Source organism: Palaemon carinicauda, chromosome 19, assembly GCF_036898095.1.
Source record: "Palaemon carinicauda isolate YSFRI2023 chromosome 19, ASM3689809v2, whole genome shotgun sequence".
NCBI classification, from domain to species: domain Eukaryota; kingdom Metazoa; phylum Arthropoda; class Malacostraca; order Decapoda; family Palaemonidae; genus Palaemon; species Palaemon carinicauda.
This window is the reverse complement of record NC_090743.1, coordinates 74,145,429-74,164,818: the sequence shown is the minus strand read 5'-3', so window position 1 is coordinate 74,164,818 and position 19,390 is coordinate 74,145,429. Positions and strand designations below refer to the sequence as shown.

The window sequence follows — 19,390 nt, the reverse complement described above, 5'->3', positions numbered from 1 at the left end:
GGTGAAAATATGATAAGAAGTATCAAGCTCAGAGGCACGAGAGAGAAAACTAGCCCTTAACTGCTTTTCTGACCTGTTCATTTTACTATCCATAACCAGACAAATCTCCATCTTAGGCTTATTCAAAGGGGGGTACTATGAAGGGCTAATTTCAGCAACTGCAGGGGGAAGTAATCCCACCTCAATAGCTGAGGTTCCTATAGTCTAACCTCTAATGGTTTGGGCAACATAATTCTAGTTAGTGTTCTACCAATGGGTTGCTCAACAAACTTAAAATTTGGGTTGAGCTTCGAGGTAAGAACACGAGACATCTACCCCAAACCCACCTTTCCCTACAGATAAAAAGGGGAGGAATTCCTGAATCCACATATAAGCTATCTACAGGTGATGTCTTACATGCATCTGTGCAAATTCTCAAAGCCATGTTATGAACAAATCAAGTTTTGCCAAAGTGGTTTTGCAGGCAGATCCATATATCTGACAACCATATTCTAATTTACTCAAGACACAATGCCTGGTATATCCTCAACAGACAAGTCCTATCAGTTCCCCAGTTGAAACCAAACAACTGTAAGGATGTTAAGTCTTAGTTTCAGGTTACATACCACCTAATTAATATGCTTAGAGAAAGATAGTTTCTTATCAAAGAAAACACCCAGGTAATTAATGCTATTTTTGTATGGTAAAATGGAATTGTTCAAAAACAGCATAGGGATCTCTTCCACTCTTCTTAGCCGACAAAAATGTACGACTTTGTTTTTTTCTGGAGAAAATCTGAACCCTCTAGCACTGTCCCAAGATGTAGCAGCATTAATAGCAGTCTGAATTATATGACATGCTTCAACAGCTGATGACTTGCTACACACTAATGCATAGTCATCAGTAAAATCCATAAAATGCACCCCAGCAGGAACTTGTTCAAATAGACTGTTAATGACTATATTGAAAAGAGCTGGACAAATAATGCTCGCCTGAGGCAATCCTTCTTCTTGAGGGTAGGTTGATGAAATAAAAAGCCAACTCTCACTTTTAGGTACCTATCTGAAAAAAAAATCTTCAATACAAAAGAACATATTACCTACAATACCCCAATCGATGAGTTGCTTAAAGATACCCCCTCATTAGGTAGTATCTTAGGACTTTTCTAGGTCAAAGCACAATGCAATAGTCCGATTTTGCATGGCAAAGGCATTCTGGACTTCTCACGTGAGGAACATCAAAGGGTCATTGGTACTACTTTTTCTAAAACCAAACTATCCATTAGACAATAGATTCTTCGATTCCAAATACAACACTAGTGAAGCATTGACCATTCTCTCATAGATCTTGCTAATACAACTAGCTAAAGCAATTGGCCTATAATTTTTAGGGAGGTACGAATCCTTTAATGGTTTTATAATAGGAACTATGATTGATACTTTCCAAGACTTAGGGAAAGTTTCCAAAGTCCAAAAACTATTTAAAATATCTAAAATAAATTGTTTTGTTATTTTTGGTAGATTAAAAATCAGGGAATACAGTATTAAATATCTTCCCTAGGAGATGTTGAGGAAGCCAGTGAAATTGCATTACCCAATTCTCCCATGGTGAAAGGAAGATTATAGGATTCTGAATTTGTACTCACAGGAGGAACAATAATGGTACTCTTCCTAATATCCCTGAATGCAGGAGGGTAGTTCAGAGAACTAGATATATTAGAAAAATGCCTACCAAAGGCTTCAGCTACTTTTCCAGCATCAGATATGAAGAGTCCATCAATTCTTAATACAGGCACGGGAGATGGACAGAATTTTTCTTGCAACTTTCGAATTCTATTCCATACTAATGAGATGGGGAAATTATATTTCAGTTCGCTTATATATCTAATAAATCATTCTCTCCTTGATTGCTTAAAACTTTACTTTTGATTAGCAAGAACTCTTCTTTATGTTATTTTATTGACTAAGCAAGGGTATCTACAATATCTCTTGTAACAAGTTCTTGCTATATTCCCTTCTGCATCAAGCACAGGCATCCTTCCACCAGGGATCTACAGGACGTCGAGGTTTACCTGATGTTCGGGGCATGGAGAGCATGGCACCACACAAAATTATGCTCACTAAATACTCGTATGCATGTATTGAACTAGGGAATTCATTTATCTCGCGATAAATTCTGGTGGATTTATTAAACAGTTCCCAGTCACCTTCTCCCACCTGTCATTTGGGTTAACATGGAGATGGTATATCTTTTTACATACTTCAGGTGAATAGGCAAATGATCACTGCCATGATCATTCTGGTCCACTGCTCATTGATAATCTAACCTCAAAGATGAAGAACAAATAGTGAGGTCTATGGCTGAATCAGAACTATGATAAACATCAAGTCTTGCAGGGGAACCATCATTCATTAAATAGATGTCATTCATGTCAAGCAGTTGTTCCACTATCAAACCCCATCGATCACAACGTTGTTCTCCTCATAGGGTGTGTTTGGCATTAAAATCCCCCATCAATATGAAGGGTCGAGGAAGCTGGTTTATTAAGGATTGTAAATCATTAAGTTTTAGCTGACAAGGATTACCATATGCATCCTGAAGTCTATTTTCTAATGTTAGATCATGATAAAGTGATCAAATAGTAATCCATTTGTCAGTAATAATTGGATTGCACAAGCCTGCAATACAGAATTCAGGTGGACAACTCTGTGATTAACAGACCTGCGGATTATGATGCCTTTGCCTCCCTGAGCACAAGCGCCTATCACGGGTGAAGACCTATAAAAAGAGAAATTATACCCTTATTGAGGGTATAATCTCCCATTTAGTTTCCTGTATAAACATTGCAGATATATCATGTTTTTTAAACAAAACCCAAACTTGCTCTCTATTTGAATTAAATCCACGGATGTTCCATTGCATGAGAACAATTATTTTGACTTTTTGAAGGGCTTTTTATGATCTAATAATTTAGGAATTTGAGACCTGGGGAGAAAGATCTTGCCAGCTACACTTTCAGTACATATTGATTTGAATAGTTTTTTTTTTTAGTACTTTTACTATGACTGAGAATGTGGAGGTGAAGAGGGAGGAAGGGGCCTCTTTTGTCAAACAGATTTGGCCTCTATTTCCTCACTGTCATTGGATCAGTGACCTGTTGACAGGTGATGTTACAATTTGTTATGAACTCCCAATATCTGGCAGTAGGAATTCAAGATCTTTAATCGATTCAGTCACAATTGGAGGGGCTATGAGAGCCCAACTAGAAGGGGTTTTGTAAGCCCCACCAGAGGGGAGCAGCGGATCCCTACCAGAGGGGAGTTGAAGGAGCACCACCAGAGGGGGTCGAAGGAGCCCCACTAGATGGGGCAGGAGGAGACGCAACAGATGGGGCAGGAGGACCCCCACCAGAGGGGGCAGGAAGAGCCGCAACAGAGGGGGCAGGAGGAGCCCCAACAGAGGGGGCAGGAGGAGCCCCAACAGAGGGGGCAGGAGGAGCCCCAACAGAGGGGACAGGAGGAGCCCCAACAGAAGGGGCAGGAGGAGCCCCAACAGAAGGGGCAGGAGGAGCCCCAACAGAAGGGGCAGGAGGAGCCCCAATAGAAGGGGCAGGAGGAGCCCCAATAGAAGGGGCAGGAGGAGCCCCAATAGAAGGGGCAGGAGGAGCCCCAATAGAAGGGGCAGGAGGAGCCTCAACAGAAGGGGCGGGAGCAGCCCCAACAGAGGGGCAAGAGAAGCCCCAATATAGATGGCAGGAAGACCCCTACTAGGGGGTCCCTGTCTCCATAGCCCCATCAGAGAGGCCTCGGGAAGCCCCACCAGGGGGCTGTCGAGGGAGGCCAATCACAGTAGCCCCTGGGAGCCACAATAGAGGGCCCCCAGAAGAGCCCCCAGAACTTTTCACTATATCTGAATAAGATCTCACTGATGTATTCTGCAATAGATTTCAGCAACATCTCTTGCTCTCTCTTTAATACAGGGCATTATTTATCAAAGGCTCAATGGTCACCCTTGCAATTCCCACATACTACAGGTGTTGAACATTCCCCATGCTTAGTTTGGGCACATGATCCATAGATCTTATTCCTATTACAAATACTAGAGGGCTCAAAACCAAAACAATTAAAGCATTGAAGCACTCTCGGTCTATATGGACAAACTCTAACAATTTCACTGTCAAAAACAATGTCTGGAGACAAATAAGAATTTACAAAAGCAAAAATAATCATTGAAGAATGGAGCACTTTAAATACCTTACAAATCACATCTGGACACATTTCCAAAATCTCTTTCTCATACAGCTCATATATGTCCTCATTAAAGATAACCCCCTTTGCATAGCTGAAGTCGTAGTGAGGTTTTATTTGTTTTATTATTCCATCAGAATCAAGCCTGAGATTAAGAAGCACTACTGCTTGTCTGTCAGTCTTGGTATTCACCAGAAAACTGTTACGTCCAAAGCTAGATATCTCTGGTCTATTGACATTATCGATTTTCTGGTTTAACCTCTTCATCTTGAAGAGGTTGCCTCTCTCATTTCGTGTGGTAATAATCAATCACTTAGCTGGATCCGATGATCTATATACTTTAAATACTTTACGATCTTCAGGTTCATTATGAAATCTATATAGCCTACATCTAAATACCTAGGTACCTCTTCTGCCCTTGAAAAGTTAGTATTCATAGTATGACAAATTTAGAAATAATTTGTATTTTTACATCGATACTGTACAAACTTTTAGCTATTTTTATGGGCATTACTTTCGGCGAAGCTGAAAGGACAAGCCATTAGAAAATTAGCGAGGGTTAACCACCCATCTCACTAGTTAGCAGGGGGGGATATTGACTACTAATCTCGCTCACACACCTGTGATTATACCTCACTTTGCTTGATGGTAAGACTTCAAGTGGGCTGGGTTGGCGGCCAAGTTTGAATAAATAGCAAAAGGTTTGTATGGTTAAGAAAAATAAAAATTATTTCCAAATTTGATATTTGTTCCGAAACTGGAATACAAACCTACGCTATTTATATGGGTATGAGTCACCCCTTAGGAAGGTGGACGTCCCTGCCATTCTCCCTTCAAGTGGGTTGGGTTGGCGGCCAAGTTTGAATAAATAGCAAAAGGTTTGTATGGTTAAGAAAAATACAAATTATTTCCAAATTTGATATTTGTTCCGAAACTGGAATACAAACCTACGCTATTTATATGGGTATGAGTCACCCCTTAGGAAGGTGGACGTCCCTGCCATTCTCCCTTTTAGCTTTGCCCGACGTGTCCTCTTTTATGTGGGTGAGGCACAAAAAGAAGGAAACCCTAATGCCACGCTAACCTTGCTATGAAAGGTCTGTGGCCTGCGCTGCAATAAATTATGGTTTGTGTGAAAAAAAAAGCTTTATAGTTTGTGTGAAAAAAGCTTTATGGTTTGTGAGTCACTATAAACTGTCATTTAAATTCAAAATAAATTGTAATATCTTGTTAACCCTCAAGTGCCCCCCTCCCCCAAAATGACTTAATCTGTTATTGTTTATTTTAACAGGTAATGACACCAATACCCTACACCCAGTAGGGAGTCTGCTGTATGTGTGGCAACATTAGCAATGTGACTGTCAAGGTAAAGATCCATCTGAAGAGACCAAGACATTTCCAATACCACCTCGCCAGGGTATAAGGACGCAACAGTATTGACACAATACTAGGATACACAAGGGACCAATGGTTTACATGCAATGGTTTGAGGTCTGCTATGCAGAGGACCCAGGATACTGATTTCCCACAGAGAGGGGAGGATGGAAAAAAGAAAAGATCCTCTACATTTATTTAGTATAAAACCCAGGTAACCAATGGCCTCGACCCTCTTCTACTTGTCCAATAAGGAGCTTGAGGTACTAAACCAGCTGTTGTGCAGCCACCACTGGACCGATAGAGAACACGTCTTGCAGGTAGTGAGCAGTAAACATTGTTTGTCATTTCCATACGCTTTCTTGTAGAACCTGCGCCACAGAGTAGTTACGTCTGAAGGCCAGAGATATAGCGATGACCCTGACGTCATGAGCTCTTGGTTGACGCGAAGGAGTAGGGTCCGGATTCAGAGCTAGGTCAATGACCTTGCAAATCCATGCCAAAATCGTGTTTTTAGTTATCCTCCTCTTGGTCCTCCCTCTGCTGATGAAAAGCGAAGGCGCACGAAGACGAGCTGCTGCTGTTCTTTTTAGGTACTGTATTATGTAAATCGCCTTACTGGGCATAGTAACCGATGATCTGGGTCGTTGGTTACAGAACGAAGACTCGAAATCTAGGAGGAGTCGAATCTAGGATCCGGGTCTTGGCTACGAACTCCGGAACGAAGCTGAAGCTTACTTATCCCCATCCCCTTGAATGGGCGATGTCGTACGAGAGACCATAAAGTTCGCTGACTCTCTTGGCAGAGTCCAATGCGAGCAGGAACACCGTCTTACAAGTCAGGTGGCAATCTGTTTCCTGGCATAATAGCTCATAGGGTGGTCCCTTAATGGACCGAAGCACCCGAACCATGTTCCAAGGAGGAGGTCTCACTTCCGACTGAGGACAGGTAAGTTCATAACTCTGTATTATGAGAGAAAGTTCCAGCGAGGAGGAAATGTCTACTCCGTTCAGTATAAAAGCAAGACTAGAGGCTGAGCGATAGCCTTTTATATCTCGCAGATATATGAAGAACTCCGCTATTGCTGGAATAGGGACCTCGAGTGGAGAGATACCCCTTCCACGACATCAACCAAAATGGACATTCCATTTCGCTTGCTAGACTGCTGCTGATGACTTTTGCAGGAGTGTAGACATTCTTTTCGCAATTTGTTGCGAAAAGTCTCTCTGAGAGAGGCAATGCTGGATAGTCTCCAGGCGTGAAGTTGAAGCGAAGCTACTGCTTTGTGGAAGATGTTGGCGTGTGGTTGTCTGAGTAGGTTGTGTTGTGGAGGGAGTTCTCTTGGAAGCTCTATGAGGAGTTGCAGAAGGTCTGGGAACCATTCTGCATGATACCTTAATGGAGCTATGAGTAATTGAGAGGTTAACCGATGTTCTGGTCTTGTTGAGTACCTTTCTCATCAGGCAGAATGGGGGGAAAGGCGTAAATGTCGATGTTGTCCCACCGCTGCTGGAATGCATCTTGCCAGAGAGCATTGGGATCCGGGACTGGAGAGCAGTACAACGGGAGCCTGAAGTTCAGGGCCATTGCAAACAGATCCATAGTTGGAGAACCCCACAAAGTCAGGACATTGTCAGCTAATAGATGATTCAAACACCATTCGGAACCCACTATCTGAGTCGCTTTGCTCAGGTTGTCCACGAGCAAATTCCTTTTGCTGGGAATGAAGCGAGCTGATAGCGTTACCGAGTGGACTTCTCAGTATTTCTACTGCAAGATGGGATGGGGGCTGCGAAAAAGCTTGTTGCTGTAAGCTACTATTGTGGTGTTGTTGCTCATCACCACCAAGTGGCCTGCCAGGAACTGAAGGAACTATTGAAGGGCCAGGAAGGCAGCCCTCATCTCCAAGAGGTTGATGTGTTGGTACTTTTCGAACTCATAGGTCGGAGGTCGTGCGGTGCAGCATGTGAGCCCCCACTTCTTTTTATGCATCTGTGAAGAGCAACAAATCCGGGGAGAGGACAAAAAAGGTTGATGCCCTTCAGCAGATTCTTGTCTGCCACCCACCACTCGAGGTACATCCGTTCCTCTGATCCCATGGGAATCAAGATGTCCAAGGAATTTAAGGTCTGATTCCAGGTGGACTTCAGCCATCACTGGAGGGATCGAATCCTGAGGATGCCGTTGCGAACTAGACAAACGAGAGATGATGGGTGCCCGAGAAGACATAACTACCTCTGGGCTGGGAGTTCTTCTCATCAGAGAAAAGGTCTCACGGCCTTTCCTCAGCCTCACTACCCGATCGTCTGATGGAAAGGCTTTGTGAAGATTGGTGTCTATTATCATTCCTAGATATACCAGTCGTTGAGAGGGAAGCATGTGTGGCTTCTTGAGGTTTACCATGATCCCAAGATATTGGCAAAACGTCAGAAGTTTGTCTCGGTGCTGAAGAAGGGTTGCCACCAAATCTGCTAGAATCACCTAGTCGTCCAGATAACAGAGGAGACGGATCCCGATCCTGTGAGCCAAAGATAACACTAAGGCAAACTCTCATATAAAGACCTGAGGTGCTGTGGAAAGACCAAAGCACAGCACCTTGAACTGGTAATTCTTGTTGTCTAGACTGAATCTGAGGTACTTGCTTGTAGACGGATGGATTGGGATCTGGAAGTATGCGTCCTTTAGGTCCAGTGTGCACATGAAGTCCTGAGGTCTTAGCACCTGTCTGACTATGTGTGTGGTCTCCATTCTGAACGAAGTCTGTATGACAAACTTGTTCAGAGCCGAGAGGTCGATGACTAGGTCTCCAGCCTCCAGACGCCTTTTTCACAAGAAAGATTCGCCCGAAGTGAGGAGTTGCTGGATAGTCTCCAGGCGTGAAGTTGTAGCGAAGCTACGGCTTTGTGGCAGATGTTAGAGTGTGGTTGCCTGAGTAGATCATGTCGTGGAGGGAGTTCTCTTGGGCACTATGTCAGGAGTTGCAGAAGGTCCAGAAACCATTCAGCATGATGCAATAGCGGAGCTATGAAGGTCATCGATAGACTGACAGATGTTCTAGCCTTGTTGAGTACCCTCCTCATCAGACAGAACGGGAGACAGGCAAAAACATCGATATTGTCCCCCTGTTGTTGGATTGCATCTTGCCAGAGAGCCTTGGGGTCTGGGACTGGGGAGCAATACAACGAGAATCTGAAGTTCAGGGCCTTTGCAAAGAGATCCACTGTCGAAGAACACCAAAAAGTCAGGACTTTGTTGGCTACTAAATGATCCAAAGACCATCCAGTGCTCACTATTTGAGATACTCTGCTCAGGTTGTTGGCGAACACATTCCTCTTATTATTATTACTAGCTAACCTGCAACCCTAGTAGGATATGTAAGATGCTATAAGCCCAAGGGCTCCAACAGGGAAAAAAAGCCCAGTGAGGAAAGGAAATAAAGAAATAAACGATATAAGTAATGAAAAATTAAAATAAAATTAACAATATTAAAACAGATATTTGATATATAAACTATGAAAGGGCTTATGTAAGCCTGTTCAACATAAAAGATTTGCTGCGAGTTTGAATTTTTGAAGTTCTACTGATTCAACTACCCAATTAGGAAGATCATACCACAACTTGGTCACAACAGGAAAAAAACTTCTAGAGTACAGTGTAGTATTGAGCTTCATGGTGGAGAAGGCCTGACTATTAGAATTAACTGCATACCTAGTATTACAAACAAGATGGAACTGTCCATGAAGATCTGAATGTAAAGGATGGTTAGAATTATAAAAAATCTTATGCAACATGCATAATGAACTAATTGAACAACACTGCCAAAGATTAATATCTAGATCAGGAATAAGAAATTTAATAGACCCTAAGTTCCTGTCCAACAAATTATGATGAGAATCAGCAGCTGAAGACCAGACAAGAGAACAATACTCGAAACATGGTAAAGCGAAAGAATTAAAACACTTCTTCAGCATAGATTGATCACCAAAAATCTTGAAAAACTTTCTCAATAAGCATTTTTTGTGCAATTGAAGAAGACACAGACCTAATGTGTTTCTCAAAAGTAAATTTGCTGTCAAGAATCACACCTAAAATTTCCAAAGAATCATACAAAGTTAAAGAAACATTATCAATGCTGAGATCAGGATGTTAAGGAGCTACGGTCCTTGACCTGGAATGAAACGTGCCGATAGTGGTATCGAATGAATCTCCGCCCATCTCAGTATCTCTACTGCTAGATGGGATAGGGGCTGCGAAAAAGTACCTCCATGCTTGTTGAAGTAAGCCATTACAGTGGTGGTGTTGCTCATCACCACCGAGTGGCCCACCAGGAACTTATAGAACTGTTGAAGTGCCAGAAAGATGGCCTTCATCTCTTAAGATATTTATGTGGAGATATTTTTTCCGACTCCGACTCTAAGCCCTTCTGCAGATTCTCGTCTGTCACCCGCCACTCGAGGTTCGTCCGTTCCGCTGGCCCCATGGGGATCAGTGTGTTTAGGGAGTCGAAAGCTTGATTCCACCATTGACTCGAGCAGCCACTGGAGGGATCGAATCCTAAGGCGGCTGTTGGGAACTGGACGGGCCAAGGATGATAAGTGACCGAGGAGACATAACCACTTCTGGGCTGGAAGTTCTTCTCTCTTGCAACCTTTCTCAGCCTCATTGTCCTGCCATCTGATGGGAAGGCTTTGTGGATATTGGTGTCTATAATTATATCTAGGTATACCAGTCTTTGCATAAGAAGAAGAGAAGACTTATCGAAGTATACCATTATCCCCAGATCTTGGCAAAGCCTCAGAAGTTTGCCTCAGTGTTAAAGAAGGGTTGACACCGAGTCTGCTAGGAGTAGCCAGTCGTCCAGACAACGGAGAAGACGGATGCTGATCCTGTGTGCCCAAGATGACACAAGGGTGAACACTGGTGAAGACTTGGGGAGCTGTGGAAAGACCAAAGCACAGTACCCTGAACTCGTAATTCCCATTGTGTAATAAGCTGAATCTTAAGGCAGCCATACACGCGCAGTTTAAACTGACGGGTCGCTGAACTGACAGTCCTGCCGGACATTGATTGCCCACACACCATACAGTTTTGCCATCCGTCTAACCTCAATTGACAACCAGCCAGCACCGTGGCAACATCTCTTACTCACAAACATCTGCCTACCCAGGGTGCTGAGCTGACGTGCAAGAAATAAAAACACCAAAAATAAATGGTGCAAACATTGGCTCTGTAAGAGGACTTCCTCCACAAAATTCTATGATATAATGAAGTACTACTAACATTATATGTCTATATATATATATATATGTCTATATATATATATATATATATATATATATATATATATATATAATATAAATATATATATATATATAATATAAATATATATATATAGATATATAAATATATATATATAGCCTATAGATATATAAATATATATATATAGATATATAAATATATATATAGATATATAAATATATATATAGATATATAAATATATATATATATATATATATATATATATATATATATATATATATAATTATATACATATATATATATACATATATATATATATATATATATATATATATATATATATATATATATATATATATATATATGTACATATACGGTATAAACATATATACATATATAAATATATATATATATGTATATATATATATATATATATATATATATATATATATATATATATATTTCCTGATCAGGGGAGGAAGAGATGACGTAAAAGGGACAAGATACTCTGAACAAATCACTGAGACTGTCCAGGGATCGGCCACCTGTTCCAGCGACTTAGAAGGCATCCCCCCACTGGTGGACTAGCAGAGGGAGTACCTATCCTAGCATTTGCGGCCACTCCCTCTAGGATATTTTCCTCCCCTGGAGGACATTGTGCCTTTCCTGTCCTTAGTCGGAAAGGGCTTTTTAGACACCGTCTTCTTCGCTGTTGTGTTGCTCGTTGAGGTCTTGGCTGGGTTTGGCTGCTGAGGAGCTGGTGGTTTGAAAGGCCTGGATGTTAAGGCCCCGTGGAGGAGAGAGACCTGGTGGGACTTCCTCCATCTCTCTGCAGCCTGTTCCACATCCTTCGGCTTAAATAACGAGGACCCCTCTAGAGATGAGTTTCTGAGCCTAGTGATCTTGGCATTAGTGACTTACTGATGGAACCTCTCAGATACTGCATCTCAACATTTCAGGATGGTCTCTGCCCACAAGTTCAAGACTTGGTGGGCTAGAAACTCAATGGTGCAAGTACCCTAGAGAAGGAAGGTTTCCATAGCTTTCCTGGTACTTTGTTTGGAAAATCCTCAGTCCATACCAGGATTCCCAGGGTCCCCAGCCAAAGATCAAGCCACGAAGTAGCTTGCATGGCATACTTCAGGACCTTCTCCTATTTGAGGATCTCCGTTACCGAGAAAGCGACCTGACGGTTGGAGTCTCCCTCCAGAGATTCACTTGGTTAGCTCTTTCAGAGAATGGTGAAGTATAAGAACTGGTCGAGGCTTGTCCAAGACCACGTAGTACCTCCTCTGGTGGACACGAGGAGGTGGGAGGAGCTTGGCAGAAGAGCCCGAACGATGAGAGAAGAAATATGAGAGCTGTTGGGCAATCTTAGCCCGAGAACTCTTTGGCTCCTAGGACCAGGGCAAGGATGCACTGGCCTTTGAGGACTTCTGAGTGCCAAATGCACCGTCCAAGACTGTATCTTTACCCTCCCGTGGGGGGGGGGGGAATCTCTGGGTTAGCAAATGTTTTGAGAATTCTTATAACTGTCAGAAATTGCCAGAAAGCATGCTCTGACTCTTTCTACTCCCCCTCTGAAGTAGGACTGGCAGCAAAGTCTCCTTCATCCACCTCAGGGAGCTGTTCTCTGGATGGGTCATGGACATCCCTAGAATGGCTGATTGATCCTGTGGGTCTGGAAATCGTGGAGGACTTTGGAATAGTCTTAAATGTCCTTTGACTCCTTGTGGGGAAGAATGTACAACTACAACATGGAAGGCCAGTTGGAACTATCCTTCCTGGCTCCTACCAGTTATGGAGAGCTCTCTACTCAAAAGGAGTCTTCCACCGAAGGTGAAAGGGAGGAAACTGGCACCTGATCCTTGACAGAGGTGGTGGTGAGCCAGGAGAGCATCTGGAAGGAGTACCAGGAAGGTTTGGCCTTGAAGCAGGCGGCCTCACAGGGGTCAGCTTCACCCTAAAGGATGCGATGGTATCAGAGACTCCTCTTTTCCCCTTCAGCATGCGAAGCAGCAGAGATTCTTTGCTGGGACTCTGCTACTGCCGAAGGTTGTAGTGGGACGGCAGAGGACTCCGAAGAGCGGGTTGAAAAAGCAGGCCCGAATGGTTGCACAACCACCCTGACAATGGCACCGAACCAGGGCTGTTTAATAACGCTGGTGCTGTCTGAAAGGTCCCTTGAAAGAAACGGAACCAAAGATTCCCTTTGAGGAGTCTATTCTGGAGCTGGGTGATACCGTGGTTCCGCCTTCGAAGTCGAGATCTTTGGGATCTTGAACTCTCCAGGAGCACCCTTTCCCTCTTTCCCCGGCAGTCATGCTGTAATGTGTTTGCGGGGAAGGGAACGGGGCAACGGAGACCTGTGGGATGCAACTCTGCCCTTCCTTGGAGAGAGACCAATGGGCCTGGGGGGGGGGGGGGGGCGAACACCTACCTTTCCGTTCCTGGTTTCCTACCTTATCTTCCGGATGGAATGACTTCCATGAAGTCGGAGGATGAGGCAAGTCTGGTTCTGCCAGAACTAGGGGCCTTCGCCGACGCGTTGGAGAAAGATGCTTGCTCTATGCTTGTGGAGAAGGCGTACGCTAGCGTGATGGCGAGCGCTGTTGTGCAGGAGAACGCTGACGTGTTGGTGAGCATATTGTACAGCTGGAGCTCGATGCCAAGCTGAAGAATGCTGGTGCGAGAGAGAAGGCTGATGCATTGGTGATCCTTGCTGATCCGTTAGCGCGTGCATGCGCTGATGGATAGGGGACTGACGCCGTGGAGAATGAGAGCCTGCAGCAGCGTGATGTCTAGGCAAGCGATGAGCAGGCGCCTGGCACGGCGGTGAACAACGTGTTGGTCGGCGAAGATCAGGAGATGAGCACACAGGCGGAGAAAGTGCTGGCAAACAGCGCGATGGAGAATGATAAGCAGGCAAACTAAGCATCAGCGATGATCGTGCGTGTGGTTGATGAGCGGGCGAATGACGCGCTATAAATCGACGAAAAGCCAGATGGAGAGCTGGAGGAGACAGGAATAGAGACGGGCGGTCAGGTGAACAGCGAGTCGAAGGGTAGACCGAATACCTGTATCGGCGCGACGGATGAGCTGGTGAAGGAATGTGTCCTTTAGAAGAATGAGCATCCTCCGAAGGGGATCGAGCGGAGAGTCCACAGCCGAAGACTGTGGACTAGCGACAGCGTCGCCGCAAGAAGGTCCAGAGCCAGAAGACGAGGAAGGCTGTGCTGACGAAGCTGAAGAGCCAAAGAGGCGCCTCTTCACTGAAGGCAAAAGCGCACTTATAAGTCGAAGAGGAGGCCGAGCACGACGAGAACAACGTCCACAGTGACGTGTTCTGGGGGCTGGTGGATCAGAAAACTGACCTTCAGCAGCAGCAGTCCTCTGAAGAGGAGTCTCTATGAGTGAACTCCCCCGAGGGGAAGGAAACACTCGCAGGGGAGATGAGTGTAGGACTTTGCCTCCGCCAAGAAGGATGTTCAGCAGGGGGGGAAGCGAAGTATTCGGCAACGCTGGAAAAGTCTGAAAGGGCAGGAGGGTCGGCAGGATGGACAGTGGACAACCCCTATGACACGACAACATTAACAAAAGAAAGAAGATCCACCTCTGACGTCGACGAGGGCTGCACACTAGCATCACGGCGAAGAAGCTGCAACAGGTTATCCTTGGAGGGCGGACCTGGTAACCACAAGGATGACCATACCTGTAATAAAGGAGAAAGGGTCATGGAACCCCCGGTGGGAGAGGCGGGTCCGATTTGCTAAGGGAATCAACACTGTCTCTCGAGGACCAAGGTTGTCCAGGTCTTAAAGGGCCTGCGCTACTCGACGGTCCCCTCGAGGAGACCAAACCAGCAGGAGGTCGGAAAGCGGAAGTGGCAGCCCGGGTTTTTTCTGCTTCGAAGAAACCTTCGAAGGAGAAGAGTCCTGGTTAGACTTCTTCTTCCGCTGTCACTCAAACCTTTCCCACTGGGAGGCAGACCACTCCCAACACTCATTAACAACTTCATACTGTTGACCTCTGCAGGCTGGGCAAAGGGTGTGAGGATCGGTGTCCTCAGCAGACATGAACGTAAAGCAGGAGCGGCCCTCAGGTCCAGGGCATGTAAGCATGGCCAGCAGAAGTCAACACACACACACTAGAAAGAGGAAAAGCACAAAAAGCATTAATGGCAGTCCAATATTTGGTGAGGATGAAGAGCGGCAACAACTGTTCACCATCCGACCCAAAAGCAAAGTGAGCTCAATCACAGATGTGTGAGTGGGAGGGGTAGAAAGCTACCCCCTACCCTGGCTAACTAGCAAGATAGGTAGTTAACCCTCACTAAATTTTAATGGCTCGTCCTTTCAGCCTGGCCGAAAGTAATACCCCCCAAATAAATAGCGAAGGTTTGTGTTCCAGTTATGGAACAAATTTGGTTTCCCCTAGAATAGAAGCTTGTTGCAAATACAGATGATACTACTCACTTTGCATCAACTTCATCTCTTAATGTAGATATGAGGTTGCTGAATTTCTTAATAGAAGTACAGTATAGCTAAATAATGCATGGTGCAAAATATGAGGTATGATAGTTAAATTCTAACAAAACTCAAAGTATGATTAAAAGTAGGTTGTAGAACAATGGCTCCTCAAAATCCTGATCTCAGCATTCATAACGTTTCTTTAACTCTGTATGACTTTTGAAATTCTAGTTGTGATTCTTGAGAGCAAATTTACTCGAGAAACAAATTAGGTCTGCGTCTTCTTCAATTGCACAAAAATTTGGCTTATTGAGAAAGTCTTGTCAGATTTTTGGTGATCAATATATTCTGAAGCGTTTTATTTTTTTCATTTTACCTTGTTTCTAGTATTGTTCTCCTGTCTGATCTTCAGCTGCTGATCCTCTCATCTTAACGTATTGGACAAGAATTTAGATTCTATTAAATTTGTTATTCCTGATCTAGATATTAATGTTTGACACCGTCGTTCAATTAGTTCGTTATGCATGTTGATAAGATTTTTCATATTCTGACCATCCTTTACATTCAGACCTTCCTGGACATTACCATCCTGTTTGTTATACTAGGTATATAGTTAATTCTAATAGGCAGGCTTTCTCCATCATGAGGCTTAATACTAAACAGTATTTTTAAAGTTTTATTCCAGTTTCGATCAATTTGAGGAATGCTCTTGCAAATCGGGTGGTTGAATAGATAGAATTTTTATGTTGAACAGGCTAACATAAGTCTCATAATTATAGTTTATATATGAAAAGTCTTTTTGATGTTGTTAGTTTATTTATTTCCTTTCCTCACTGAGCTATTTTTCCCTGTTGGAGCCCTTGGGCTTGTAGCATCCGACTTTTCTAACTAGGGTTGTAGCTTAACTAATAATAATAATAATGATAGTAATAATAATAATAATAATAATAATCGCTTTTCTTATTGTTTTTGTCAACGCTCTTACCATGACTTTTTTTTTTTGGAGAATGAACCAAATATATGATCAAGATATGCTACACTTGTCTTTGCTTTATCATTGTAGTAATTAGGTGTTAAACAATGGCAGCGGGCGCTGGACTGCTTTGACCTGACCAAAAGGGGTGCTAAGGTTGAAAAAGGTTAAGAAATTCTGCTATAACCTAACCTAACATATGTATGTTGCAGAACACTTTGGAAACTTATTACTCAATTTCATGTTATCATTTGCTACATCCATTAATGAACTGGTGTACTGTACTGTATCTCCAGACAATAGGAGAGTCCAATGTCCATTTTACATTTAAAGTTTTTACGAACTTAGTTCTATAGCAACTCCATTCAACTCGCATCAAAGGAGACAAAATACATAGCAGGTGTCTACCACTTTTCCTTGGGCAAAACAGTTCACAACTCTGTACAGTATTTTTTCTAAATGTATGATTGTTCACTTTCTTGCCAACCATAAAATCTATGTAAGAAATGGTTGGGTGCTGCTGATTTTGAGTTTTTTCATTTAAGGAATTGAGGGGAAAACTAGTAATAATATAAAGTATTTATCAATAAAAATTTAGAGTATAGTACTACACTGGTGTTCTAGCTTTATTGTTGTTTTAGCAAGCAGTAATTTTAGCTTCTTGTGTCTTGTTATGCTCTAGCATTTATGGCAGATTTTCTGTTTATCTGTTACATAGTTATATATCACCTAAAACATTTAACTAATTAAAGATGCCAAGTTTCTATAGTCAAGTACCTAAATGTTTTCATAATTCAGTCATTTTATTACTACATTCTTTTCAAATACACAATGGGCATGTAAATGACTGTGGCAAGTATAATATATTAATGTAAGTCTACTCTATATCCAGTAGAAAGTAATCTGTTCCAAAGATAATTGCTACCCTGACCAAAACTCTTTGTTAAACAGTAAATAACAAGAGATTCTTTATGCTAAACCTGTATACTCTCTAGCAATATTTCCCAAATTACAGTAAAGAACAGATTAACCTGTACAATTCTAATGAGGAAACAAGCGTGGCCCCATGCCAGTTAGAATATGATGTGCAAGATTATAATGAATATTTATATTTTCTAATATCACTAAATGATGTCACATGAGAGAGCTCCAGGTTGCGGGGAGGTATCCCCAGTCTGACACAAGTCAAATTCAGTAGGTTAGGTTAGGTTTGAACACAACCCAGTTGTCACCCATACTATAATTTTTGTTTTAACACAAGTTACTTTATTCTAATATTATTGCTAATTTCTTAAAGATGCCATTAATCCATACAGTTTCTGATTTACACCTATATTCTTACTATCTTCTCATGATTAAGACTTTGTTGCAGTTACAGAATAAGTTATGTTCATGCCCGATACATTAGGTGAAGATTAAATCTTCTTATTAAATCTGACCCTCCAGAAGTTAAGTCCAAGTTTTATATAACCCATATAACCTTTTCTGAAGCCGGATTACATGTCCTTGTACTTTGTCTTAAGCTAGATTACTCTCGTCTTGCATAAGCCTGCACAGTTTAAGGATGTCTCACCACTTTTACCATGTCATCACTATTTGCAAGCAGTTGCTCACCAGCTCATAACACTTCTAAACTTTTAGTGCCTGGAGTTGATGAAGGTAGAAATGCCAAAGCTGGAAGATCTATCCATATAGAAGAGTGCAATAATTATTAAAGAGAAAATGAGACTGGTGCATGGTGTACTTTATGGTGTTTTGAATGTTTAAGAGGGTAATAACTGGCAAAAACCCATAGTTTTTCATTAAAGTGGGTCGAATAATAAAAAAAAAAACAACTACAGGTTTCCACTAGCTATCATCATAAAAAAAAACTCTAGAACACCTTAAAATATGCCTTATACCAGTCTAGTTATTAGTACTAATTTGTTTAAATCTAGTAGTTTTAGAAGTAGTTGGATCAACAACAATAAATCAAAAACTGAGTTTGCCCTAGATATCACCATCTGAAATGTTAAACCAGAGCCATTATAGAACAACTGAGCTGGCCCTCCAGATGCCTACAAAATGGGAAAATTCATCCCACTTTCTTAGGAATTATCATAGCTCTGTCCATCATACTACAAGTACCACCTTGCTTAGGCAATCGTGTTTATGGTTATGGATAGTCAGTCAATACTATTCTATCTATTATTGGTCTTTGCTCTTTTATAACTCCCTTTGCTCACAATTTAACAACTGTTCTGGCAACCGGTACATGTTGTGCTACGCATGTTCGGCGCATGGGCAAATATTTTGGTATTGTTTTTATGTCTGACTAGGCATTCATTTTCAGTATCAGACTAAATATACTGCAAACGAGTTTCTACCCTAACCTATTGTTATTCACATCATAACTTGAATAAGGGCATTATTATATTGTAACCCAATACTGAAAACACAACCTAGAGGTTATGAATGTAAAACTTTGATTCTCTTCAAACAAGTAACTTATGACAAAAGCACCAACTCTAAGATTTTTTCAGAATTGTGCGAAGACAGAAGCAACTGTGATCAGAATTTATAAGAGCTGTAAGAAGGAACTTCTCATGACAAGGGTTGAGATCAAAACGGTAAGAGCAAAACGATAATTTTTAATTAAAATCTGTAATCAAGTTAGTGGCAGCCGACAATAAGAAACAGTGTTCAAGATAGTGTCTTTGAAGAGATCTATTAAAATATACTAGTTCTAATGTCTTAAATAATAATGCACTATACTATAATATAAACAATGTACAGTATACTATGTAATTGAGGATTTGTTACTAGATCCCTTTAATATCAAATAAAGATGGTATTGACTTTCATTTTTATTTCTAACAAATATATAGGAGACGAAATTAAAATGTCTTCACCTGTAGGCTTGTAATCTACAGGTAACTGTAAAACTAAATTAACAAATCCACTTTGTCTTTACTCAACAATTACTTTCTTGAGATGCATTGTCAGCATATTAGGTCTACCACTTATGGTATATAATCCTTACCAACTGCCCTATGATTTAAGGACTGGTACAGATAGTGAAAGCTCCTACTCTAACATCAGATGTCTG

At 42.1% G+C, this 19,390-nt stretch overlaps 1 protein-coding gene across 1 annotated transcript in view; it reads right to left on the bottom strand.

Annotated features, from left to right (window-relative positions):
* Positions 1-19,390, bottom strand: part of LOC137659068 (protein bicaudal D-like) — a 184,741-nt gene that overhangs the window by 164,733 nt on the left and 618 nt on the right. The gene's annotated exons all lie outside the window — the stretch shown is intronic.